We start from the raw sequence: 27,440 nt of genomic DNA, 5'->3' as shown, positions 1-27,440 counted from the left end.
AGTCGTGCGGTTCCGAACTGAAGCGCCTAGAGCCGCTCGGTCAGCGCGGCCAGCACCTATTTCTTGCAGTACCTTTTCGGTAAGCAGATTTTCTAGTAACAGGTAGCTGTAGATGCGTCCAGTTCAGAAGAAAAATTTAATTCTATTTAAGAGCTTGCTGTCTCAGGGTGTGGCGAGAAATGTTCAGAGCAGTTTCTAGTGTTCGTCTATTTCGTCGTTATATTTTGTGCATGTTCCAAAATCAGTAACGCCATTTTCGATCTTGTATCTATTTCTTACGCAGTACAAAATGGCTAGGGGCTGAGCATTTTGTGAGCAGACACAATGGGAATTGGCTCCTGTCCGTAAACAGCTGGAAGTTGTGTTTACTACCGTCGACATTCGTCTGGCTAGTGCTCAAAATTACGGCGACATCGAGGAGTAGGTGACGAGATCTGCATCGCCTGGTGACCCGAGTGTTGCTGCATCTTCTGATACGCAACGTCTGACCGGCCCGTCCTCATTCCAGAGTGCGTGGCAGACAGTGGGGTGTTCACGTGTCACTGGGAAGTAGGCAAAGCGCGGATGACTTCCTACGCCTTCGCGACAGGTACGAGACGGTACCACTGTTGATGATAACTCTGAGCCTGCACTGATGCTTCTTCTATTGGGTCAGCGGGCGATTTTCCTGCCAAGTCCAGACAAGTACAGAGGATGGGTATCCTTTTTATTGGGAGATCCGATGTTAGGTGGCCGATTGAGCCTTTCAGGTAAATAGCAGGTAAGGCGGGATAGGATGCCAGTGTGCACTCGGTACGTCTGCGGGAGGGTGGTGTCTCGTCTGTGATGCGATGGACGCCCTGCTGCAGGCTATCAAGCGCACTGGATGCAACCGTATGCATACTGAGGCACACATCGCACAAATGACGCCTGTCCTTTGGTTCTGACGACATTTTCGGCGAATGTCTGATTTGTTGAAGGCACCTAGCATTGCACGCGGGGTGCAGGCTAGGCTGTCTATTAGTGGCATCGTACCCAGAGCTGATCGCCGTCCTTTGGTTTGGAACAGAGTAGAAGGTCTAAACCAAAGGCTCAGAAGAGTCTGCAACGGTATCGGATGCGAATTTCTCGACATCTGTTATGAGCGTAGATTTGCATGGCTCCTCATAATAGGTTAGTAGTGTACTACACGCAGGAAGTGGCTGCTAGGGTAGCGGAGTACGTGTGGGGTGCACATGGGGCTTTTTTAGGTTAGAGAAACCCTCTCTTGGGGTCAAAGACGATTTACAAGATAAATTAGTCACAATGTCGTCAGAGAACGTTCGTTGTCTCTGATCAGAGATAGAAAAGGTTAATATGATTTTAGAAAACTGTGGAGCTTCCAAGAAAAGCTTCCAGAATTAGTATCGCTTACTGAAGGTTATAATGTAAAGACAGTATTAGGTATAGAAAGTTTGTTGAAACCGGACATTAATGACAATGAAATTCTGAGTTCAGAGTGGAATATTTTTCGTAAGGATAGAGTAGTCGCCAATGGTGGCGGCATGTTCATTGCAGTAAAGAATTGGATAAAATCTAGCGAGGTTATCACGGATTTAGATTGATAATTAATCTGGGTAAAGTTAAGCATCAAAGATCGGTCAGAAATGGTAATCGGATGCTTTTAAAGGTTGCCTGGATCAGGAGCTGTAGCGGTAGAGCGCTTCAGACAGAACTTGCAGAATAGCGTTAATAATTTTCCTGGTGAAGCCGTTGTAATATTGGGTGACTTCCGCTTGCCAAGTGTGGATTGGCATTGTCATATTAGCAAAGCTGGTGGCACAGCCAGGGATTCATGAGAAGTTGTTCTGGAGCACTTGTCTGAAATTGTTTTGAGCAGATAGAGAACAGCTACTGAGAGTAACGTCTTAGCCTCCTGGCCTGAATTTATCGACCCAGTTAACGTTGAGGAACGTACCAGTGACCACATGACTGTGATAGCATCTATGACAACGGGTATTACCAAGAATGTTAAAAAAGGCACGAACATAATTTTGCTTAGCGAGAGTGTTTATTCTTCACGGAGAATAAACATGTGAAATGTTAAAAGCTTTGACTATTCACACAAAAATTTCGGGGCGTTACTTACCAGCGCTCTCTCCTACTTAGAAAACTGTACCTCATTTATTGTTCACTAAGTATCCGAATTTTCTGTTAAGACTATGTACATATACGGTATGATTTTCCTAGCATTATTCAACCAGGCGGCTTTCCGAGTTATTGAATCAAGTGGCTCCCCGCGTATTATTCAATCAAGGAATTGCGAGAAATAATAGTGAAGGACACTGTTAAGATGTCTTATACTCTCCACCTGTTGGGATTTTTATGTGACGAACTGAATCTGCAAAAGTAGCACGATCTCGAGAGTTTAATTACGTTTCAATGAAATTTATTAACTAACCAATACAGAGAATATTCTCAGGTAATAACATTGTTCTTATGTATGTGATTTTTCTCACTGTAACAGTCCCACAATTTTTTTTATAGGGGGATAATTTTGGATGTCTCTAAGTAACAGTCGTTTAATGAAACTATATAGCAGTGGGGCACAAAGCTCACATCAAGAGACCATTTGTCTGCTCTTTATGAAACGCTGGAAATTAAGTACACTTGAATGAAGCATCTGCCTCTGCATCTATTCTCTGCAAGCCACGTTACTGTGTTTAACGCAGGATACTTGTGATATATCTGTCATTTCCATCTTTCCTTGCTCCATTTTCGAATATTGTCTGGGAAGAACGCCTTTCGGTCAACCGAATTTCTCTAACATTTCCTCCTGTCTTGAGGCTTCTTTGCGAAATGTACGCTCTAGGAATTTCAACAGCAAACCTCTCTGTGACCCTCTTATAATGTCTGCCACTGGTTTTTTAAGTATTTCCGTTAGAATATCGCGGTTACCAACGACCCCACGATAAACCGATTCGCTTTTCGCTCCATCTTCTCTCTCTCTCTCTCTCTTTTCTAGTAATTCTACCTGGTAATAGTCCAATACTGATGAGCAATACTTAAAAAATGATCAGACAAATGTTTTGTTAGCCACTTCTTTCATAAATGAATTAACATTCTCTCCAAGTTGCTCCAATAAACCTCAGCCTGTCATCTGCTGGCTATTCTCAGGTATTTTCCGGTTCTTATTGTATCCAGTGATTTATCGCCAGCGCTGTAATAGAAAAGTAATGGCTGTCTGGAATTATGCATTACATTTGTGTGAGTTCAAGTCTATTACACCAATCGTCAATCATTTGGAGGTCTTCATGTATTTCGATATAGTTTCCCGGTCTGAAAGCCTTTGCATAGACAACCATCATCGTCTGCAAACAACCTCGCAGATCTTTTGTTATTATAGAGGACTCCATTTATATACAGGGTATAACTGGTATAAGTGCAGGCATTTTTGTTTATAGTTCCTACATATGTACGCACATTAACGAGTCAGTTGTTTCTTCTCTGTGTCACACAGTCTTCCCACAAACACGTTACAAAATTTATAACCTGGCGTTTTCTGCATGGTCATAGCTGCAACTGTAAATGGATTACGCCTGTCGTATATACAGCCCGTGTTGCAGCCATACATCCATACTTAAATATCTGACCTGCTGCCCAGAGGGTTAAAAAATGGTTCCAATGGCTCTGAGCACTATGGGACTTAACGTCTGAGGTCATCAGACCCCTATAACTTATAACTGCTTAAACCTAACTAACCTAAGGACATTACACACATCCATGCCGGAGACAGGACTCAAACCTGCGACCGTAGCGGTTACGCGGTTCCAGACGGAAGCGCCTAGAACCGCATGGCCACTAGGGCCGGCTGCCCAGAGGGAAATAACCATTAATGGTTTGCTCTTCCCATGTATATTTGGAGATACTAACCAGTCTAAGAACATGCTACTTGTAAAAGTTACGAGGAGCATTCAATAAAAAATCCAACACTTTTTTTCTCTTACAGTTTCGGTTGAAAAAATGCTGGGTTTGTTGTGTAACATTCTGGAATACAACCATTCCAGCCCCTGCAATATCATGAAGTTCCTACGAGTAGCGGAGTTAACATTGCGATCAAAATAGAGGCTGTAATAGAGGTGGATTTCACGTAGTGAACTTTAAGTGATTTTCATTTGGTGGAATACCAGAGCATCATAGATACTCATAGGCGCTGGCAGAATATCTATGGAGACCATGCAGTGAACAAAAGTGTGGTGAGTCGATGAGTGAGTCTGTTGTCATCATTGCAAGAAGGTCGGGTAAACCTATCCGATATCCCACATGCTGGCCAGTTGGACACAGCTGTGACTCATGCAATATTGGAACGTGTGGACATTATCATTCGAGGAAAATGACAGACCACAATCAAACACCTCACTACTCTACTACATGTCTATGTCGGTATTGCTGACACACTCGTCCACCAGCTGGGGTACTCCTAGTTGTGTGCCCAATGTATTCCTTGCTGCCTAATAAAAGACCATAAAGATCAACAAAGGACCATCTGTGCGGAATTGCTTGAGCATTATGAGACTAATCATAACAGTTTACGTTTAACATCATCATGGGCAAATTGTTTCCATTCGAACCAGAAAAAAACACTTCAATCCATGGAATGGTGCCGCGCCACCTCTCCACTGGAGAAAAAAAATTAAAGTAGCACCATCCGCCGGTAAAGTCATGGCAAAGGTCTTCCGGGAAACCAAAAGGTTATTCTGTTTGAAGTCCTCCATCACAGTGTAATGATGAACTCTGAAGTGTATTGTGCTACCCTCAGGTAACTGAAGAAACAACATTAGGATGTTCATTGCCACAAAAATCCAAACGAACTTCTCCTTCCCCACGACAACGCACGGCACCACAAAGGCCGCACACCCTAGAGGAGCTAACATAACTTCACTGGACTGTTCCTCGTCATCCACCCTATAGCCTAGATCTCCTGCCTTTTGACTTACATCTGTATGGCTGAGTGCAGTATGCACTGTGCGTGAAGCAGCACTGGATGATGAGGATGTTATTGATGCACCAAGACGTTGGCTGTAACGTCGGCCATGCAGTCATATGGACTTCCCAGTGAGGTGGAGTGAGGCCATGGCATTGAACGGGAATTATGACTAATATTATTTTGTAGACAAAAGATTGGGGAAAAGTGAGGTATACTTGAATGCAGCATAAAACGAAACTGTTTTCAGTGTTGCATCACATATAGAACGAAGCTTGTAAAGTAACTATGTAATTCAAACATATTGTTGTGGCGATCTAATGTTGTATTTTATAACATTAGAAGCTAAAAATTGGTTGGTGTGAAATACACTCCTGGAAATGGAAAAAAGAACACATTGCCACCGGTGTGTCAGACCCACCATACTTGCTCCGGACACTGCGAGAGGGCTGTACAAGCAATGATCACACGCACGGCACAGCAGACACACCAGGAACCGCGGTGTTGGCCGTCGAATGGCGCTAGCTGCGCAGCATTTGTGCACCGCCGCCGTCAGTGTCAGCCAGTTTGCCGTGGCATACGGAGCTCCATCGCAGTCTTTAACGCTGGTAGCATACCACGACAGCGTGGACGTGAACCGTATGTGCAGTTGACGGACTTTGAGCGAGGGCGTATAGTGGGCATGCGGGAGGCCAGGTGGACGTACCGCCGAATTGCTCAACACGTGGGGCGTGAGGTCTCCACAGTACATCGATGTTGTCGCCAGTGGTCGGCGGAAGGTGGACGTGCCCGTCGACCTGGGACCGGACCGCAGCGACGCACGGATGCACGTCAAGACCGTAGGATCCTACGCAGTGCCGTAGGGGACCGCACCGCCACTTCGGGACACTGTTGCTCCTGGGGTATCGGCGAGGACCATTCGCAACCGTCTCCATGAAGCTGGGCTACGATCCGCACACCGTTAGGCCGTCTTCCGCACACGCCCCAACATCGTGCAGCCCGCCTCCAGTGGTGTCGCAACAGGCGTGAATGGAGGGACGAATGGAGACGTGTCGTCTTCAGCGATGAGAGTCGCTTCTGCCTTGGTGCCAATGATGGTCGTATGCGTGTTTGGCGCCGTGCAGGTGAGCGCCACAATCAGGACTGCATATGACCGAGGCCCACAGGGCTAACACCCGGTATCATGGTGTGGGGAGTGATCTCCTACACTGGCCGTACACCTCTGGTGATCGTCGAGGGGACACTGAATAGTGCACGGTACATCCAAACCGTCATCGAACCCATCGTTCTACCACTCCTACACCGACAAGGGAACTTGCTGTTCCAACAGGACAATACACGTCCGCATGTATCCCGTGCCACCCAACGTGCTCTAGAAGGTGTAAGTCAACTACTCTGGCCAGCAAGATCTCCGGATTTGTCCCCCATTGAGCATGTTTGGGACTGTATGAAGCGTCGTCTCACGCGGTCTGCACGTCCAGCACGAACGCTGGTCCAACTGAGGCGCCAGGTGGAAATGGCATGGCAAGCCGTTCCACAGGACTACATCCAGCATCTCTACGATCGTCTCCATGGGAGAATAGCAGCCTGCATTGCTGCGAAAGGTGGATATACACTGTACTAGTGCCGACATTGTGCAATCTCTGTTGCCTGTGTCTATGTGCTTGTGGTTCTGTCAGTGTGATCATGTGATGTATCTGACCCCAGGAATGTGTCAATAAAGTTTCCCCTTCCTGGGACAATGAATTCACGGTGTTCTTATTTCAATTTCCAGGAGTGTAGTTAATTTCATGACCAGTTTCTACAGTAACTAGCTGTCATCCTGAAAGTATCGATCTCCCAGAAATATATTTAAACTTTAGTCTCATCGACTTACTGCGAACATGCCCCAGTTGTAATAAGAAAGCTCCACACTAGTTCGCTTTATACGAGGGATGGAACTTTAATAGTGGCAACTATTTATTTGCAGCTCGTACAAAATAACTACATGATTCAAAGTTTTACTGACCTTCAAAGTAGTCACCAGCGTTGCTTATAACCCGCTGCCAGCGATGTGGAAGTCGTAGGATAATCTTAGCAGTGCCACTTGTGTTGACAGTTTGAGCGGCGCGATCTATTGCCCGACGAATTTGTAGCAGTTCTGAAACGAATGCCGTAAAGTGCTTCCGTTAGGTTAGAAATCGACTTAAACTTACGAGCGCTTAAGTCATGGGAGTGCAGTAAGTGGTATAGCATTTAGCAGTCCCATCAGTCAAACAAATCAGTAACGACTTGCACAGTGCTTGCTTGAAAATTGTCCTGCAAAATGTTGGTCAAATCCTGCAGATAGTGTCATCACTTCTGTCTCTATCCTGTTTATTTTTGGAACACATCCGACGACCAACTTAGCTTTATATATCTGACAAACCAATGCGAAGCTCTACTATTATAACAGAGATTGTAATTGAGTGTGTTCTTAGTATGTCGACAAGAGTCATGTAATGTCTTTCAGCACACTGTCACCAGTCACCAATAGAAGTATCCGGGCTTACACACGTTACTTCCTGTATATTGTAAACAGTATCGACTCTATTGAGCTCCCTTGGACACTAAGCTATACATTCTAAGCTCTATGTGCTAGCATGTGGCGAGACAAGCCATCTGGTCCTCTACTCGGCAAGCTCCATTTTCTTCACTAAACCACAGTGCTGGGCTGTACAGAAGTCAATGAACACGGCGTTCTCCTGGACGCCGCGTTCTTCGGCGCTCTGGGTTTCACGGACAGACAGAGCGAGATGAATGTCGCTACATCTCTGTCTATGGAATCCATATTTATTTCTATAGAAGAGGTTCCAGATCAACAAGAAGGTCCTAACGCGACATTGTAAAACGTACTCCATAATTCGACAACGGAGTAACGTCATTGATATAGGCCTACTGTTATGTGTGCTTTCTTGCAAACGAGGTGACCGGTTTTGTTTCTTTTCTGATGATTAGTACCTGTCATTTGTCCAGCGATCTGTGATACGCTGCCATTAGAAGAGGTGTCCATACTTGTGATTTCTCCTCTAGAAGTATTAAAAATTTGCATGCAGTTCCTACCTATATGTAAGTTTCTTCCTATATGTCAGTTCTCATCGCTCTGCACGATTGTAAAAAACTGGTACATTGAGGAAACTTATGTTGAAACTCAGCTTTTATCTAAGACAGGAAAAGTAAATTTGGGTTATTGCTTATGGAATTCTTTACTTGGTAGTACGTTGGTAACGACAAAAATGCTTGGAGAAACAGCAACATGTTGTGCATTGAATACAGAAACAATATTGTTCGTACAGAGCCTTTCGGTAACATGTAGACCGAAGCTATAAGTATGGGAATGGAAAAATTCCATGGCTTGCCCTAAGAATTTCGGCTGGACACTTCGTTCTCATCAAATGCCTCCTTTATTCTTCAAATACTTAAAAGCATGGAGATATTTTCGTGCAGCGGGCTGAAGGCGAGATGTGTACGAACTGCTACGAATAGGGGTTGTTTCATGAAAGAAACTTTCGTCGACTCGAGGCAGTCGACGAAGTCTTTATGGTGTCGGGATACAGAACTTTAGCTTTAGCTTCACCAGTAAAATGCATTAATGTGGTAAAGATAGAATGCAGGCAATACGGTAGTATAGTAATTGGTTGAGCTTTAGACTACGACATCAACCGTCGAGTTTGAGCTACGATGTACTGGTGTAGCGGATGACACTCCTGTGCAGAGCGATGGTTTGTTTTGCTCCGGAGTGCTGGTAGCGTCAGCTTATGCCGTGTTTGTAGTTTGGGTTTATAGACAGCATTGCTAGTTCTGATGGTAGGGACACGTCATTGAATCCACAAGTTTAGTTAAGAGAAAATAATGAGTTTACAGTAGACCCTGCCACAATCTAACATACACAATCGCGGTAGTCACTGCTACCACCTGGCAGTTTCTGTGACACTGACGCCCCAAGGGTGACAAAGCATCGGAAAATTAAAGTTCGTTTTTAATCATTTTTCTAGTTAATTAGCAAAACAATTATTAAATTTTTGCGTTCAAAGCATCATTAAATTGTTAAGATATGAATGATCATGTGATACATGTAAAAACGATCGACTTTCCTTAACTCAGTGACATAACCTACAATTTAATGATCAAGAAATATTTTGGAATATGTCCATAACTGTAGCTACCTCCATTGAAAATAACCAAATATAAACGCACGGGAAGAATTATTGTGACGACTACGGTCGCAGGTTCGAATCCTGCCTCGGGCATGGATGTGTATCACACATGGATGTGTTGAAACGTCCCCTTAGAAAAATTATACATGACTGTGCTTAAACTGACACACAATATTTTTAGCGCAGCGGAACTTGACTTTCAGTAATCGCTACAAAGAATGGCCCTGACTAACATTAACCTATACCTTTCACAAATCACTTACCTCACCAAAAATCTTCATTACTCGAACTACTGCAATACAGTGAGCGCCGCTACTGCCAGCTAAATAAAAGATTCAATCTACGGAAGGCACTAACTACTGACAGGCATAGTTAGCGAATGAAAGATTTTAATAGAGAACAAACAATGTATTTACCTTAATAGTCATTATATATATATATATATATATATATATATATATATATATATATATATATATATATATATATATATATATATATATAAGTTCATGACATCCATTCTTACAAATTTAAAAACTCCGCCATCTCTCGCCCCACGTTCACAACTGCTGGCGGCTCACCTCCAACTGCGCAACGCTACGCGCCGCTAACAGCCAACTGCCCAACGCTATAATGGCGAGTATTACAACAATGCCAACCAGCCACTGACTGCACACAGCACAGCCAGTGATTTTCATACAGAGCGCTACGTGGCGTTGCCAATAAACAAACCTAAACATCCTACTTACAGTGTGTGATGTCCCTAGGTTAGTTAGGTTTAAGTAGTTCTAAATTCTAGGGGACTGATGACCTCCGAAGTTAAGTGCCGTAGTGCACTGAGCCATTTTGTGTTTGAAGAACTATTTTATTGTCAGTTCCTACTGTGACGGGCGCTTTCCTTGGCACGCAACAACTTTTTAGGGAACCTAATGTTTCGCACAGTCTCAAACTTCACTCGACTTCCTAACATAGAAACTTTTCTGTAAATGTGATTTCTTTGGTCTCAAAAGCGGATGTACTGAAGAGGGTTGCCATTTGCTGCTCAGATGCGGCAACAATTGTGGAATTAGTTTCTTTTGTTTCGGGAAATACCTTCATTGCTTTTTTTCTTTTATTATCACATCTGCGTGGGATTTTTTCTCCAGCTTCAGTTGTCGTGGCTTGTCTGCTACGTTAGGTATTACAATCCATTCACCTATGCTCCGGATTAACTGATTTGACTGGAAGTCTAGCGAAGAAACATTACGTTTTTGAGTAAGTATACGATACCTTTCTGCAAAAGGTCTGGTCTTCTGCTGTTTATTAGCTGTTCTTAAAGAACACGACATTCTCCAGTAAATATCTCTATGTTAGAAGAAAAGCGTAAATTAGCTGTTCTGTGGAGTAGCGATTCACACCTGCGAGGGTTTTTAAGAAACCTAGAAAAAGAGAAATATGGTGCCTTCATCTTCTTGTTGCTGCAATTTATTGGGCTACAGTCACTCCAATTTGTCACAACCAGTCCACAGACCAATATACACAGTTCAGATTCGCTTTTGATTCCACAAGATCTTGGCGAGCTCAACAGTATTACTCCTTGGCCGCTTGGCGTGTTTCAGTCACACTGGGAATCAGAAAACAGGCCGGAGTGTCGCGACTGTATATATTCCACTGAGACGCTGCTTAGACTCCCAATCAGCTGTAACTTAAACATTCTGTTTCGTTGTCTTAGTAACGAGAGTAAACAATGATTAACAATATTTGCGTACTTGGAATTACTTGTAAATTCAGTTCCTGTCGAAGTTGATTTTTCTCAATTTATTTACTGAACATAATCGTAATGTCACTGAAATAATGATTACGAAATGCGTAAATCTGAAGAAATTTAATTTTAATAATAATTTGTTATTTTAACGTAAGTGTAAGAAATGTTAACAAGTGAAAGTGATCTACAAGAATGTAACAGACTTACCAGTGTTGGGCAGCCGATAAGACGATAAAGGGCGATGGATTAAAATAATTCACCATCGTCAAGTCCAGATTAGTACGTATCAACTCTCCTCTAAGTGATTTTGCTGTTTTAAGTTGCACTGTATTGGTCAATACATGTTTTCGATGTCGTGTTTAGTCCATTGCTTAGACCATCAACGTCCTTTGTGACATCATGAGCTCAAGATGAGGATGATGTGAGCGGCCTGGTCTTAGTGACTGGTGTAAACTATATATTCTGTTTATTCCAAAGATGAAGTCATGGGTCAAAGTGGACGGGTGGAATCAAACCATGTTCTAATCTGCAAACTTCTGGCTATTTCTATCCGTATATAACACGAGTTTCGATGGTGACGTTGGACAGGAAACTAAGGGCACCACTTAAATTGTTGCCAGAGAAATAATTTGTGATGTTTATAATTTTGCTTCCCACAAATATTAGTTGTATTTCGAATTTGGCATGTTTGTGGAGGGAGAGGTTATGTACGAACATAAGAACACAGCTTAGATTGTTTTGAGCGAAACAAGTACTGATCATATTTATAACCTTGATTCATAGAGTTTTTTGTTTCTTTTCTTCGAATGCGACGTCGTGCAGACGTGGCATGTACCACATGGATTGTGTTTGTAGGAGACGTGTTGTTAGCGATGGCTGAGTCTTTGTGGTGAACGTTTAGGTTTCTGATTCGGTTTGTGGAAAAGGTGCAGTTTAATGAGAACGAGTCTTTATTAAAAAATGGTTATCCAATTCTTTCCAATTTTGAATTGTTGCTTTTAGTTTACAGTTTGGTTTTCTAGATTTGGATGTTGGGGTTAATTCTACTGTCAGATTCCACTCGTCCGCTTTGCGTAATGAATTCATAACTAAATCAGAGACGCTACATAGAGGCAAGCTTTGAAAGCAACTGATTATATTCGTAAACAAATGAATGAAGCACGTGATAAAATTACAGTTCCCTTGATTACTTTCTTAGCTATAAATTATATGGAAAAGAATTGAAGGTATCGAAAATAAATGAGTTTAGAAAAAGTCACGTATAAATGTCTAAAATAAATCATTATCTTAATTTATGCGAATAAGAAAAGCAATCTTTAAATCCATTACAATATGGCGCATTAAGGCGCCACAATATTGCGAAATATCGTTAATTTCTAATAAAATTTATTGAATCTAACGGGACTCGAAAACAAGTAACTAAAATCACAGAAAGTGGGGCCTGACAAATATAGGAATCGGTAAGTAGATTTAAGTTGTATAGATCAAATCTGGCTACCGACTCCAATCATTGCATGATACCCTACTTACATCGTTTTTCCAGCAGGTGTGTGCACTGAATCGTAATAGGATTTCTGCATTTTTAATTACTCTCTGGACTTTTGCAGAAAAATGATTAATATTGTAACTGGTAACAAGAACCACATAGGTTAATTCTGGTTAGCGATTCCAACAATTCCACCGTTTGATATTTAGACCGTTTTAACAAAAGATGTATGCACTAAAGTGTTACAAAATTACTACATTTGGTATTGTTCTCTTCACTCTAGCCAGAAAGAGAAGAATTTGGGCTCTATACCTACAATATTTGTTGCTTTTTCATTGTAGTTCAGAGGTCGTTAAGAAATATAAAAGTCCTACAAAGACTTAGTCCACAGATTTACTGCAAAAATGTCCAACATCATGAACCATCGAATACCTGGTGTCGGTAACTAGATTTGGCCTCATCTTTAGGTCAATTCTATTTATCGATTCCGACCATTCGATGGTTTATTAATTACATCGTTTTTTCAGCAGGTGTGGACACTAAAATGCCGGCTAATGGGACTTCTGCACTTGTAATTGCTCTCTGAATTACAGCGGAAATGTTCCAAATTTTCGAATCGCTAAATAGAATTCACCGCCGTAGACGGCAATTCTAGTTAACTATTCCAATTTTTGATATTTCACCTCATTAATTTTAGAGACCAATTACAAACATATAAATGATATTGCGTTGAAGTGCAAACTGTTTCTGAAAATTAAATTTACATATGGGTCATGGAATCAGTAACTAGAATTCACCTATATAGATCAATTCTAGTTTGTGATTACAATATTCGTTGCTCTTTGTGGACCTTTGATAATTGTGTACTGGCTTTTCTTTTAATTTCTTCTCACCCAAAACCCTTACTTTCCTGTGCTTCTCCCGTTAAATTCAATAATTAATAGTAATGTTAGCGCTATTTTATAGTAGTATGACTTCACCATGCGCTTTACTGTAATGTAATATAAAGATTCTCTTTGCTTTTCCACTCGCATAAATGACGAGAATAATTCATATCAGCCATGAAAATTTGTATTTAATTCGTGTTCTTATTTATTTTCGTTCTCTCCATTCGTTTCTATATAATTCAGGACTAAGTAAATAACTGCGTGAAATTTGATTTTCATTTTATCGCATGCTACATTCTTTTATTGGCAAGTATGGTACGTTGCTTTCATAGATCTCCTATACGTAATTTCAGTGCCTTAGGTATTGCTCAAAGCCGACGAATGGAAGGACACAGGAATTCGTTCGAATGTTGTGTGTTTGTGTGCAGCTTTTCCTTACAGTTGCGTTTGAATATTTTGTTTTTCGCAGCATGGTTTGTATGTGTGTATATGTGCGTGTGCGTGCGTGTGTGTGTGTGTGTGTGTGTGTGTGTGTGTGTGTGTGTGTGTGTGTGTGTGTGTCTGTGTGTGTGTTTTGGGGGGCCAGTTGTGATTTAACATTTTTGGAAGCCGTCAAGTAATGTATAAATTCATGTTTGACCATCAGCCGCTTTTATTTGAAATCCAAATATCAACCGGTTTCAGTGAAGCGCCATCTTCACAGACAAGAAAGACTTAAAATGGTTTAAGCGCAGCTTAACATTTGTCATTACTTAAATAATGCGTAGAACGTGTCAGGAATATCAGTATACGCCACAGGTGGTTCAGAAGCAAACATACCAATAACAAGTGTACACAGAGCAGTAGTGATCTGTGACTGGTAAGAACGTATTTTTGGTCCATTTTGTTTAGTGTGAGATTGTAGTTTGTTTATGGAAGGCAAATTTTATTGAAATGATGTTCTCTTTGGTTAGTTTTCTTTGGGAAGAGGGGGCGGGGGGGACGTGTTATGGATGTCTTCGTTGAAGCTATATAGGTCTACAGAAATTCGTTATTCTCATTGTTACAGCTTTGTAGGTGGGGGATTGTCTACATCATGTCATCGTTCAGCTATGTATGTCAGGTGAAATTTCCAAAACTGATCATTGTGGATTTTTTTCTTTCGGGGTGGGAAGGAGGTGTGATATCACTGTCTTCGTTTGAGATTTATAAGTCTAGTAAAATATTCTATTTCAGTCGTGTGTTTCTTGTACTTTTTGGTTGGGTTTATTCTGGAGCAATTTGTGGGAGTTATTTTTCGTTTATGTGATTGTCTTGGAATGATGTTGTTGTTATTGTAGGATTTTTAGTTTGCTCCTGCCCAGAACTCCCTAATTCCCATGGTTGTCGTAAGAGTTTCTCTTCATTTAGTGACCGAAATATTTCGCGTCTTTCTTATGTTTGTTTGCGGCCTTAATGGTCTGTCTTGCGGTCGTAATCTTGAAGCCTGCCAGTGACCTGTAATTAAATCTGTGGTTGTCTTAACGAATAAAGTATGGTTTATGTTCCAGAGATAACGTCATAGGTAAAAGAAGACATGTAGAATCGAACAGTGCGCTAATCCCAAATGTTGTTCTTCTTACCGCATTCCGTTAATTCCAGCGACTGTTTGCAGTGTGTATTGGAATAACTTTTTGGCTTTCTTTATTGGTATCGATTGCTGTTCTTTTTTTATTGGTGACTGGTTTTTCAGCTAAGTTATATACGTCGAGTGATGTTTTAGGAAAAGTCTAGAATAGGTCCAGTGTGTAGTTACATGTTTCGTGCAGGAGTATTGTCAGCGCTTGCAGAGATGTACGATGGAAGCAAAAGAAGGTGTGTCAGCTCTTTATAATACGCAACCAATGAGAGAGCAGCAGTCAGACAAAGTGTTTCAAAGTAATAAATTCGGAAAAAAGGTTGAAGCATTGCCGTAAAAGTGGATTATAGATTTATTTACTCCCTGTTTGGGTCGTAGCTATTTAAACTGTGCTGGTATCTGCAAACACTCATGCCGTGGTGTAAAAGAAAAAGCAATCGATGTGTGTGAGATCACTAAGTGGGTGAACGATTTTTAATGTTAGGAAGTAGGTGGATCATTGTTTATTTCTTTTCTTATATTCTTGTGAACCATGGGTTTCGGCAGGTGGATGAATGTTTTTTAATTGAAATATGGGAGAATGGGAGAAGGTAGGTGGGTCAACGTTAATGTATTGAACATACGACTCCATTGTGGAAAATCATTGATCCACTTATTCACTGAGCTTGCGCAAATCGATTGCATATTCATTTCCCCACCACATTTTATACTTTGATGTCTCTGCATTTAATCCTTGAGACGTGCACCAACTCAGTACTTTCAGGGAAACAAAGAGAAAAAGTGAAAATGAGTCGCCTGGTACAGAATTTTTTTCTCTGACGTTAGTAGACCGCCCAAAGTGAATGTTAAGGTATCAAAAATCATAGGGGAAAGAATACGCCATAAGAAGCGTAGTCTGTGAAGTGTGCATAGGTCTTACAGCTGAGCATAGGATCGTAGCACAATTGCTTCGTTTATTTGTTTGTAATTGCATCACTATGGCAACCAGTTATTGTGCGCAACGTACCTTCTATTTTGCACCAAATAGTTTTGCACGTACGAGTAATGGTGGTCCTTAACGAATAAAAACTAACCGAGTGCCGTGAATACTGTATACTGACGATGTCAAATGTTAATTGCGGCTCAGATTCTGCTTAGTTTAATATTATTTTTCATGTGACTCACTGAGTGACTAAGCAACCGTCTGTATACCAAGGACTAACTTGTTATCCATACATGCAGAGACCCTGTAGCCTCTCTACTCTTTTAAGTGCTAATGTTAGTGTCAATGATTTTGTGCTTGAACATAAGAGAATTTGAAAAGCTAGTCCTGTGGGCTGTAGATGCTTGGATTGGTGTACCACTATTACAGTAGTTCTTTTTTTTTAATATTGCTCAAATGAATCTCTTACTCAGATAAAGGAAAGATATAGGCATTATTCGAGCATAAGGAAGGAGAAGTAATGGTAAACGGAGCTATCATTGGGGAGAAAATTGTACAAGTCTTATTATGAAGGAACTGTCCATGCTGTTGCCTTAATCTACTTAGAGAAAACACCAAAACCTTAGATCTTGATGGACGAATAGGGACTTGTACCACTGTCAGTCCAAATGTGACGCCCGTGTGTTACCGTAATGCCACCTCACTAGAAATAAAATAAATAACGAGACCATGTTATCCCACTAAGCCGAAGTTTTATTAAATCGGCAACTGTGATTTCAGGTGGTATTGGCCACGGTATCGTATCGTAGACCAACAGTTCAACAGCCAGACCGTCTTCTGCAGGCGCTGAGTTGACGGCTCACCTCCAACGTGCAGCGTATGGTTTGGAAGCTCTGAACAGATGCACGGTGTGGAGTATGGAGCCTCCGTGGTTGGTGGGGAGGCCTGAAGACAAATTTAAGTATCAGAATTAAAAACGGGATCACATCATGGTGAGTTGATATGACATAATATATAAAAAATCTAGTTAATTTTCGTAGGTCCCGAAGCATATATAGGATCGATTTCTGTATCGATATTGTTAAGACAGGAAAATAAACACGGAGCACAGTTAGTAGTTAATAGCTTTTAGAGCGAGTGTAAAGCAGTTCGAAGTTATGGGCCAATAAAATAGTGCAATGACAATATTTTGATAAATTATTCTGCACCCCAGTTGCAGGGTCATCGAGGGATGTTCGTGTCGCCCTACTCATCAACCCTAGAATACCAAGGTTGTTATAAGTATCGTCATATTTCTACCATTATACTGTCTGTTATATTGACCGCTAGTCTGAACTGAGCTCTACGCAAAAGCAACCGAGAGAATTGAGACTATTTGTATATGCACTTCTTCCACAATCGTGGAATTTCTTACAAGTTCTGCAAACGCTGAATTGAAATTCGGTTGTCGTCAGGGACAATTGTGTGACACAAAAATAAACGTTGATGCAGTGTAAAAGAACGGAACCAAAAGATCAACTAAAAACAGCACGTTAGATATGGTCAGACTGTCTCCACGAACAAATCTTATTACAACGTCTCTGAAGTGTATCGCAAAGAAAAACTTTGGTCCGTGATGTGATGTCAAACATTTGTAATAGTAAGTGCTGTCAGTGTTACAAACGATCTATAATATACAGATCAATTAAACATAATTAATTTCCTTGAAAAAGTTTCTCTACTTCTGACTAGTCAGGAATTCATTACTTTAATTTCTTTTCACTAATTCCTAACAGATGAATTAAAATAGCATTAGTGTTTCGATGACAGCCAAAGGTGTGTTGATTACGCGGTACATTTATTGCGCAATGAATAATGGTGTTTTGATAGCAGTTATTAAAAGCTGTCACTATCAAACAGACAGTCTTATTAGCAAGACAGTACAACGCTACACTGGTTTCATATACACACCAAGTATAGTTATTTAAACTTCGTATTTGGCCAGACATTACGCCGTAATTTGGTTAGCACCCTACGTTCGTTCAGTATGTCACCTGTAATTTAATTTGTGTTTACTTAAGGGAACATCTTGTTAGTGAAGTTACTGTTTAATAATGTTTGTAACAGTGTGGTAGTTTTAATTCCTAATCTCTCCGTAGTGTCTGACGAGATAATGATTTTTACAAGTATCCGTTGTCTGAGTCAGTGTAATACAACCGGAGTGCACCTTTCCTTCATCTTGGCAGAGCCATCAACAACATAAGTTCAGCACTAAACCTAGAACCACTCTCCAGCGCCATGTGAGCTAAACAAGAATTACAGCGCAACAACGATATTTGCGATTGAAAATTATCGAGCGATATTTGAATGAAGAAAGCACAAGCTAGCTTATAAACTCGCATCGGAATTAAAATTCAACGATGCTCCACGATATTAATTTAATTTTCGTGGGTAAAAGAAAGAGAAAATAATTTTCCTACGATGCCAAGTCAACTCGTTATGACCCTACGTAGTAGGAACTTGTTTACGTCTTGTCTTCCTTACAGACAGTTGGATATAACAGTTGTGGTGACAGGCATAATGGCGCCATTCTCGTTGTGAAACTAAATAAAATATTTGAGAAGAGGCTATTCCAGCAACTGAACACTGCCAAAACCTCAGCAAAGAGATCTTTCCCTACAAGTCAAGTAACCTTTGTAGCTGCATGTCGTGTTGAAAAAAAGTACTGCAGTGTTAATCGAACTGCGTTTTTTTTTTCTTTTTCAAATGTTGCAAAAACACATCACACTAAGTCGTAAGGCTTCAGTTTTCCAGTACTTCTCCTCTACATACCTAGTCATTTAAAAGCTTATAAGATATTAAAACTACATCAGATATAATACTGTAAATAAACAGGAGTCAATTAAGTCAGTAGCTCATACCTCTTCGTCGATACATTGCACTTTGCTTCTGAAGCAGAGTGTACTCTTTGTTCTATGCTTCTAAAAGTCCTCAAGAACTTTAATACGTTCCATTATTTAAACTCGAAACTTAAATGTAACAGTACAATACATGAATCAAAATTGGAACTTCTTTAACTGAATAAGTCACACAAGGAATTCGTATCGTTCTTTCAAGTCCTCGAGTGAATACGGATGTAATTGCTAGGCAACAGTCCTCGACGATTTAGTTGACATAGATTTGTTGTTGGCATATGCCAGTACCTGCAGAGCTCTACGCTGTTTAGCAACGTCGATAGGAATGGTTGAACGAGCAGTGCTGTAAAATTTAAAAAAAGAACATATGTACCAAATAATCGAGTTGCTACTGGGAGATATCTCTCATTATCTAACGAAAACCCCTGAATAGGTTATCAACTTCCAATGGATTTAAAAGCTAACGACATTCAAAGATATTAATTAAATTTATTCAAGCAAGAGTAGAAGAAGACTCATTTGTTACAGAGGCAACTCGGCTCAGTGTTACTCTAAGCAGTTGCCACCAGTTTCCAAAATGGTTCAAATGGATCTGAGTACTATGGGACTCAACTGCTGTGGTCATCAGTCCCCTAGAACTTAGAACTACCTAAACCTAACTAACCTAAGGACATCACACACATCCATGCCCGAGGTAGGATTCGAACCTGCGACCGTAGCAGTCGCACGGTTCCGGACTGCGCGCCTAGAACCGCGAGACCACAGAGGCCGGCACCAGTTTCCAAAGCGCCATCTTCTTCTTCACAAACGAAAGAAAGTTCCAGCCGTACGACTGTGTGAGGATCGCAGGTACGATTTATGTACAATTGAGAAGCAAGCTAACTGGTTACACATTTGTCATTGTGAAACTGAGTAAATAATTTGTGAAGTTATGACAAACGTACGTGAACTATGTCAACTCAGTAAACTGCTTTGTCTATGAAATCCAAGAGTCCAACATTTGAAACAATGTGAAAAATAAAGACAATGCAATTTTTACATGTCACGAAATCGCAACAAGGTCAGTTGTAAAACTTCAACTTACCAGCACTTCTCCACTACACTCACAGTCATTTAAATGCTCGTACGATATTCTAACTGCAGATCATTCTGCGTGGTAAATTAATAGGTTACGGTTAAGTCAATGGCTCATACCTCTTGTTGCGGGTACAATGCACCTCACTGCTGAAGCTGAGTGTTCGCTTCGCACAAAGCTTCTAAAGCTCCCCGAGAACTTTAAAATGTTTATTAGTTGTTGTTGAAATAAGCAATTAAAGGCTACAAAACTTGAAACAATACTAAAGCACCTTTTACCCAATAACTCACACAAAGAATTCAAATACACTCTTCTAGTACTATAGAGAATGTGGAAGTAATTGCTAGGCAACGGTCCTCGATGGTTTAGCTGACACAGCATTGTTGTTAGCATCCCCAATGATCAACGTTAAGCAGCAACCACAGAAACAACAGAGCACATCATTGTATAGGAACGTCGATATCAATAGGTAAACTTGCACTGAAATTAAATTTTAAGTAATTTTAGTCAATGTAAGTGGAAATAATTACGACTTCCTATTGAAAGCTATACAGCAGTGACTAAATGATGAAAACTCGCGAGTAAACTAAAAATGAAGTTATCAGTTTAAAATTATCCAACCTCTTAATTCAATTTCCTTAAGCAACAAGAGGGGGATACTCATTTGTTATGGGGAAATGTCATCTTCGTATGTTGGCACACAGTTAGCGCAAATTTCCAAAATGTGTTCGTCTTCACAGGCAGAAGAAAATTCCAGCACCATGCTCTTGTTACAATAACAGACAGTTTACATATGTTATGGAAAAGCGAGAGAAATCGGCGACACCGCTATGATTGCGAAACCAAGCATTTAAATGGAAAAGAGCACACTCCAATTCTACCCGTCTACTTTGACTCACTACGTCATATTTAGAGCAAAGTGGACAGTTTACACGAATTAATGCGACAATCACAGAGGACATTTAATAAGACTCCGATGACATTCTTAAATAAGGCGGCCGCAATATAGACCATTACGATTGAAACAAAACTAAAAGAATTTTGTGGAGGTGGGGTTCTACAGCTTTAATTAATGGTAAGAGCTGCCTTATGCAGTACACAGTTGTAATTCCATATTTTATCAGAGACGATCGATTTCGGTCTAGAGTCATATAATCATCGAGTCAACAAAGCATCTCAGCTGTGCGTTTGCGTAACTGGAACAGTAGTTAGCGAGTGTACATAGCTCCATCATTTATATTATCTGCTTATATCTAATATTGGGGAAAAACGTCTACAAGGTTAAACGAATGAATGTTACGTATGTGCACTTAGTATCAATGATAGAACAATGTACATTCGAGAACTGTGATTCCAATGGCTCGGATGGTTTCTAATAACATACACCATTACAACTGTGTATTGCATAATGAAGTTCTGAACAAACATAAAGAGCATTCGAAGTATTTGAATCAGCAGATGAAATGAAGTAACGGGACAATCGCGAGAATGGGAGAGTTCTGGGCGGGGACAAAGTAAAAACGGTTAGTAATTCTGATACCATTCCAGAATTTAGAAAAAATCGACATAAAATTACAGTAAACACAAAGTTTGTTTCGAATAATTCGTTTGACCTATACCGATGAAACGGAGACAGGGGTACTGTATGCACCTCCACAAAACAACAACACAATCTGAAAATATCACGCACACATTCTTCCGTGTGAAGCAAACGAAAATATAAAAAAAAACACACACACACAAATGTAATAGCATCGTGCACTCTACCTATGTAGCTCAAACAAAGAGAGCGATACCAGCCCCCCCCCCCTAAAATAGCTTCAACAAATACAAAAAAAAATGCAAAAATGGCGGAATTGGAATCAAATTCTTCGCTTGACCTATATACCTCAAATGAAGACAGCGATATCAGACAGAGTCCCACAGAACCACGTAACAGATAAGTAACTTACAGGAACAGTCCAATAATAAACCTAAAAAAATATAAAAAATAACACATAAGTGGTATTGCAGTGTTTACTGGGCCTATAAACCTCAAGCGAAAACAGTAATAACACACTCATCCCCCTTCACCATACACCCACTCACTCTCTCTCTCACACACACATACACATACACACACACACACACACACACACACACACACACACACACACACACACACAAACACACGCACGTACGCACGCACGCACGCACGCACGCGCACGCACACACACACACACACACACACACACACACACACACACACACACACACACACACACACAATCACTAAATGTAAAAATGTTACAAACGAGTTTCACCAGAATAATCTGAACAAAAGGAACAAAAAGGCACACCCAGGCACAACTGAAAACATATATTTCGTTTAAGCTCTTTAGCTAAAACGAGGAGAGAGATACACAACAAAACCCCACATAACATCGACTTCACCAAAAATAACATGCGCAGATTTCTTTGGAATAAACCTAAAGAAAATATACACAAAAAATTGGAATCGCCTTACCAACGAAAATAAACAGCTCACAAACCGGAAACAAGAAGTGACAGTTCAATAGCAAACACTCTATCGCATTCAGCTAAACCAATACTACGAACCACAACAGAAAAACAATTATGCCCCGCGAGAGTGAGCCACGGTAAAAACCCATTGAGTATCTTACTAAACAATCGATTTCATATGAGCAGCACCTCAGAGAGACACATTCGAAAAACAGCAAATTTTTGTAAATTAAAAATTATAAATAATATAACTCACGAGCATTTGAGCAGTGCACTTCGATTATTGGGCAACATGCCTCTCGACAAACTTCTCACACCACAGAGATAGCTAAATAATTGTAAGAATCAACATGATAATCATAATCAATAAACGTTTCACTCATAAAAATTTATCTTGTGCTTTGAAGGTTCTGCCGTCCCTTACACTGGGAAACCGAGAAATACAGAAATAAATAGACAAATATTAACCAGAAAACATAATAAAAATATAATCGCTACTAGTTTCTCCACGGCAGTTTAAGCTGTGGTCTCAGGTTCCACCCAAACCAATCCCTCGTATGTCACAACGAATTTGGAACAACAGCATAGTTTACAGACATCACAGATTACACTGGTATCTAACACAATCACAGGTTAACCTTTTTATAACAACCTGCTTTCAAACCTCGCATCATAAAGTCATGACATCCCACGCGATGCCATTGGTCAAAGCAATGGGGTGGAAAAGGACTGTGCACTTGACACATCTGCTATTGTGGAACTAAGAAATTAGTTTGAAAATAAGAGATGAAAGCACATGAACTTCACCAAAAAGTAAGTACAGAGGTCTGCCTGAACAAGCAAGCACTTAATATTTGACTCTCCATGACAAATTAAAACTAAGTGCTATTTCACGTTATATCCTGTTAATAACTTAAAGTTCTGTAACCACATCACACTCCACCACACGCTTCAATTTTTCAGCATTTCCCCAATGAATACACAAACATTTAAAAGCTTGTACGATATTCTAACTGCAAATGATTCCGCATGAAAATAAAAAGGTGACAGTTAAGTTAATCACTCATACCTCTTGCGGGTATAATGCTCCTCGCTTCTAAAGCTGGGCTTTCGCTTCGCACGAAGCTTCTAAAGCTCCCCAAAAACTTTAAACTGTTTCGATAGTTGTTCTCGAAACACAAAATTCAACGCTACAACACTAGAATCAAAGCTCAAGCTTCTTTTACTCAATAAGTGAGACAGCGAATTCGTATAGACACTTCTAGTACTCGAGAGAATACGGAAATAATTGCTAGGCAACGGTCCTCAACGGTTTAGGTGACACAGCATTGTTGTTAGCATAATCTGTGACCAACATCGAAACGCAACCATAGAGACAACACAGCACATTATTGTATAGGAACGTCGGCAGCAATGATTAAATGACAGCAACCACAATAAAATTTTAAATTAGTTATACATATGTTCCAGCTTTTTAAAGTATGTATCTCTTCGAAGCGACGTCGCACGCTCGTGTCCCCGATACCGCAATCACGTAATATGTTTAAATGTTTTCACACGCGCTAAACTTGATTCCCTCAGCACAGAACTTCCAACTTTGATCTATCTCCGTTTGTGTAATACCACTAACATATTTTCTGATGTATTGATTTACTATATCTTTCGGTGAGTCCGTCGTCATGAAAATGGAAGATTTGTCAATGAGACGAATCACATGAGCAATAAATCTTTTATTCCACATACACTGATGGAAAAAACGGAAACAACCCAGTAATACCACTAAGAGAATGCAAACTATATTTGCTTTAAATACGCACAGCAAAGGTGAGTTGATGCTAGTCAAGAGACATTATTAGCTCCACACTGAGTTTGAAAGAGATGGTGTAGTAGGAGTACGAAAGCTGGATGCTCCTTCTGCGATATTGCAGTCTGGGGTGGGATTTCGTATGACAGCTTGAGCACTCTCGTGATTATACCATGCATCTTGACTGCAAAACTGTACATCAGTCTGGTGTTTAGGCCTGCTGCGCTGAAAGGCATGAACAGCATTCATGGGTGTGTTATCCAACAGGATAACGTTCTCCCACACTCCGCTGTTTTTTTGGTCTGCTTGATCACAATACCTATCTCCAGTTGAGCACATATGGGACACCATCGGACGTCAGTTCCAACGTATCCATAACCAGCATTAACCGTTCCTATATTGACCGACCAAGTGGAACTCCGTCCAAACAATTGATATCCGACAACTGTACAACGCAATGCATACGCGCTTGCAATCAATATTCTCGTGGTTATGTCTCTTATTAATGTACCAGTATTTCACATTTGCCATGGCTTAACTATCGCTTACATTAACCTGTGATCTTGGATTGGTAATCACTTAAATATGTTACCTAGACAAATGTACTCTTGGAATTTCATTACACTGCCCTATTTTTGGTGCTGCGATGTTTTTTTCCGTCAGTAGTAACAGATTTAACTTATAAAATTAAGGTATGATTCCTTTTATATATTTCAATTGGTATTCTCCTGACAAGAACCATTTTAGAGGGCAAACTTTCATTGTTCAACTAATATAGGCTGGCTTGGAGAATAAAGACCCAATATTTCGCTTGGAAAGCAAGTCTTGCATCCTCGAACATTTTCTTGAGTTCCTATGCGGCGGAATATGAAAAGAAAGAAAAATAGATTCTCTGGCAGGTCATTCCCTCCGACATCGAGGAGTCCCTGCGTCTCGAAAATTTTATTGCCTCATGGAAGACCCAATAAAGGTGATACTATCGGCACATCATTAAATGTAGGTAAATATGGTTTAGAAGGAATGTAAGCTGCAAAAAGGTTCAAGACACGATATGATTGTCACCCCCACGCCAGGAACCGAGAATTAAGCAGCCGTACGAGGTAGGAAGTCCAGATGTCACGGAGCCCTGCCTTCCCTTCGTCATCCCACGCTACTAGTTTCAGATCAGGCGAGGTCCGATCACAGCTGGAGCCAATCGCAATAGCTGACGTCATACCAAAGTCAGAAAAACAGCTCCTCCGTGCTTGTGTTCCTTACATATAATAATTTTTTGGTTTGGGCTTGGTAGCTGCGTAGCTAAGGTCAGGTGTGCCGAAACGTGTGCATAAGATATTGCACTCTGGTCGAATCTGGGACATTTTTCTTGAAGTAAATGTCACCTTAATCAACGGGGCATCCATTCAGTGAGAGTATACGATGATGAAAGTGAGGAAACTATCACCTATAAAATCTTGATGCCATGAGCGACATTTTCACTAACCTTTGTACCCATAGCTGCATGCCAACACTGACGATTTTGAAATGAATACTCCACTTAAACTGAGAGATGTAACAATTATACTTTTAAGAAAGATTGGTCACTGCAAATAGTGAGCCATTCTGTGAGATTGTGTCGCTCATTGTCGTAAATCATTTGATTAACAACTATGGACAGGGAGACCCAACCACCAGTACGATTTTCTGTAGGCGCCTGGTAAGTGGAGAAGAAGATGAGAGCGGTGTCGACACGCAGTTAAGATAATGTTGGAATCTCTTCCAGTTTATGTAACGCAGCATCGCTGCCACAGGAGCCCTAAACGCATAACAGAGATATGTTAACTAATTGTGACATCACTCAAATATCTACGTCGACTGCTGCAGCAAACGCTATATTCCGAAAACAATGGTTCAAATGGCCCTGAGGACTATGGGACTTAACTTCTGAGGTCATCAGTCGCCTAGAACTTAGAACTACTTAAATCTAACTAACCTAAGGACATCACACACATCCATGCCCAAGGCAGGATTCGAACCTGCGACCGTAGCGGTCGCGCGGCTCTAGACTGTAGCGTCTAGAACCGCTCGGCCACTCCGGCCGGCTATATTCCGGAAAGCAAGCAAAATAAAAAAGTAATGAGTTTTCATCTGAAACACTCTATGCAGAGATTAGTAACTCTAAAGCAAATTCAGATATGTAGGGAAAAATGAGAATAACTCAATGTGAGCTCCCTTTCTGGAGAATATGTAAAATGTGAAAAGTAGCCGTGCGGGGTTGACGAGCGTTCTGGGGCGCCTTGTCACGGTCCGCGCGGCTCCCCCGTCGGAGGTTCGAGTCCTCAAATGTTCAAATGTGTGAGAAATTCTAAGGGACTTAACTGCTAAGGTCATCAGTCCCTAAGCTTACACACTACTTAACCTAAATTATCCTAAGGACAAACACACACACCGATGCCCGAGGGAGGACTCGAACCTCTGCCAGGAGCAGCCACGCAGTTTCGAGTCCTCCCTTGGGCATGGGTGTGTGTGTTGTTCTTAGCATAAATTAGTTTATGTTAGACTAAGTAGTGTGTAAGCTTATGGACCGATGACCTCAGCAGTTTGGTCCGATAACACCTTACCACAGATTTCCAAATTTTTGTGAAAAGTAGATTATTAGTCGCATTTATCCAGCGTCAGTAGAACTATTGCTTCATCGTAAAGCAACGAATTTGGAGCCCTTCAGAACAAGAACTTACTCGAAACTGAAATTGGCTACGCAGCTGATGCAAACTGTAACTATCGTTGGATAAGAATAGAAAATCCTACGTCCCAACCTCAGTGATATATTGAAAAATTTTACGGGTTGTGGAGCCCTATTTCCCCTGCTCCCTCTCCGTGGCCAGCCCACACTTACCATTCTATCATCAACTTGTGCTTTCAAAGGAGACGTTCTACCGTCACACGTCTGAAGTGAAGTGCTTCACTCTACCGTCAATATTTCACAGGTCAGCCGCTGTGACCGATCGGTTCTAAGCGCTTCAGTCTTGAACCGCGAGACAGCTATGTTCGCAGGTTCGGATCCTGCCTCGGCATGGATGTGTGTGATGTCCTTAGTTTAGTTGGGTTTAAGTAGTTCTAAGTTCTAGGGGGTAAATAAGCTCAGATGTTCCCATAATAGTCAGAGGCATTTGAACCAATATTTCACAATCTAAAATCCACCAATGGTTGTTAACTTTATTAATGTACGACGATCTGTTTCAGTAACAAATAAAAGTGTAAATATTATCATTTCAAATTTTCTCGGCGGTTCAGTAGGTGAGCGTCAGATTACAAATCACGACGGTACAAAGGTCTAATCCGAGATTGTCCCAAAGAGTTGTTTTACACTTACCGGTTCTTTCACGTTCGATAATGATTTGTTAATGTGAATAATTCGAGGTCGAACCATGGGTAG

The sequence above is a fragment of the Schistocerca gregaria genome, chromosome 5, assembly GCF_023897955.1.
Source record: "Schistocerca gregaria isolate iqSchGreg1 chromosome 5, iqSchGreg1.2, whole genome shotgun sequence".
Taxonomy (NCBI): Eukaryota; Metazoa; Arthropoda; class Insecta; order Orthoptera; family Acrididae; genus Schistocerca; species Schistocerca gregaria.
The sequence above is the reverse complement of the archived record's forward strand: the minus strand, read 5'-3'. Positions refer to the sequence as shown.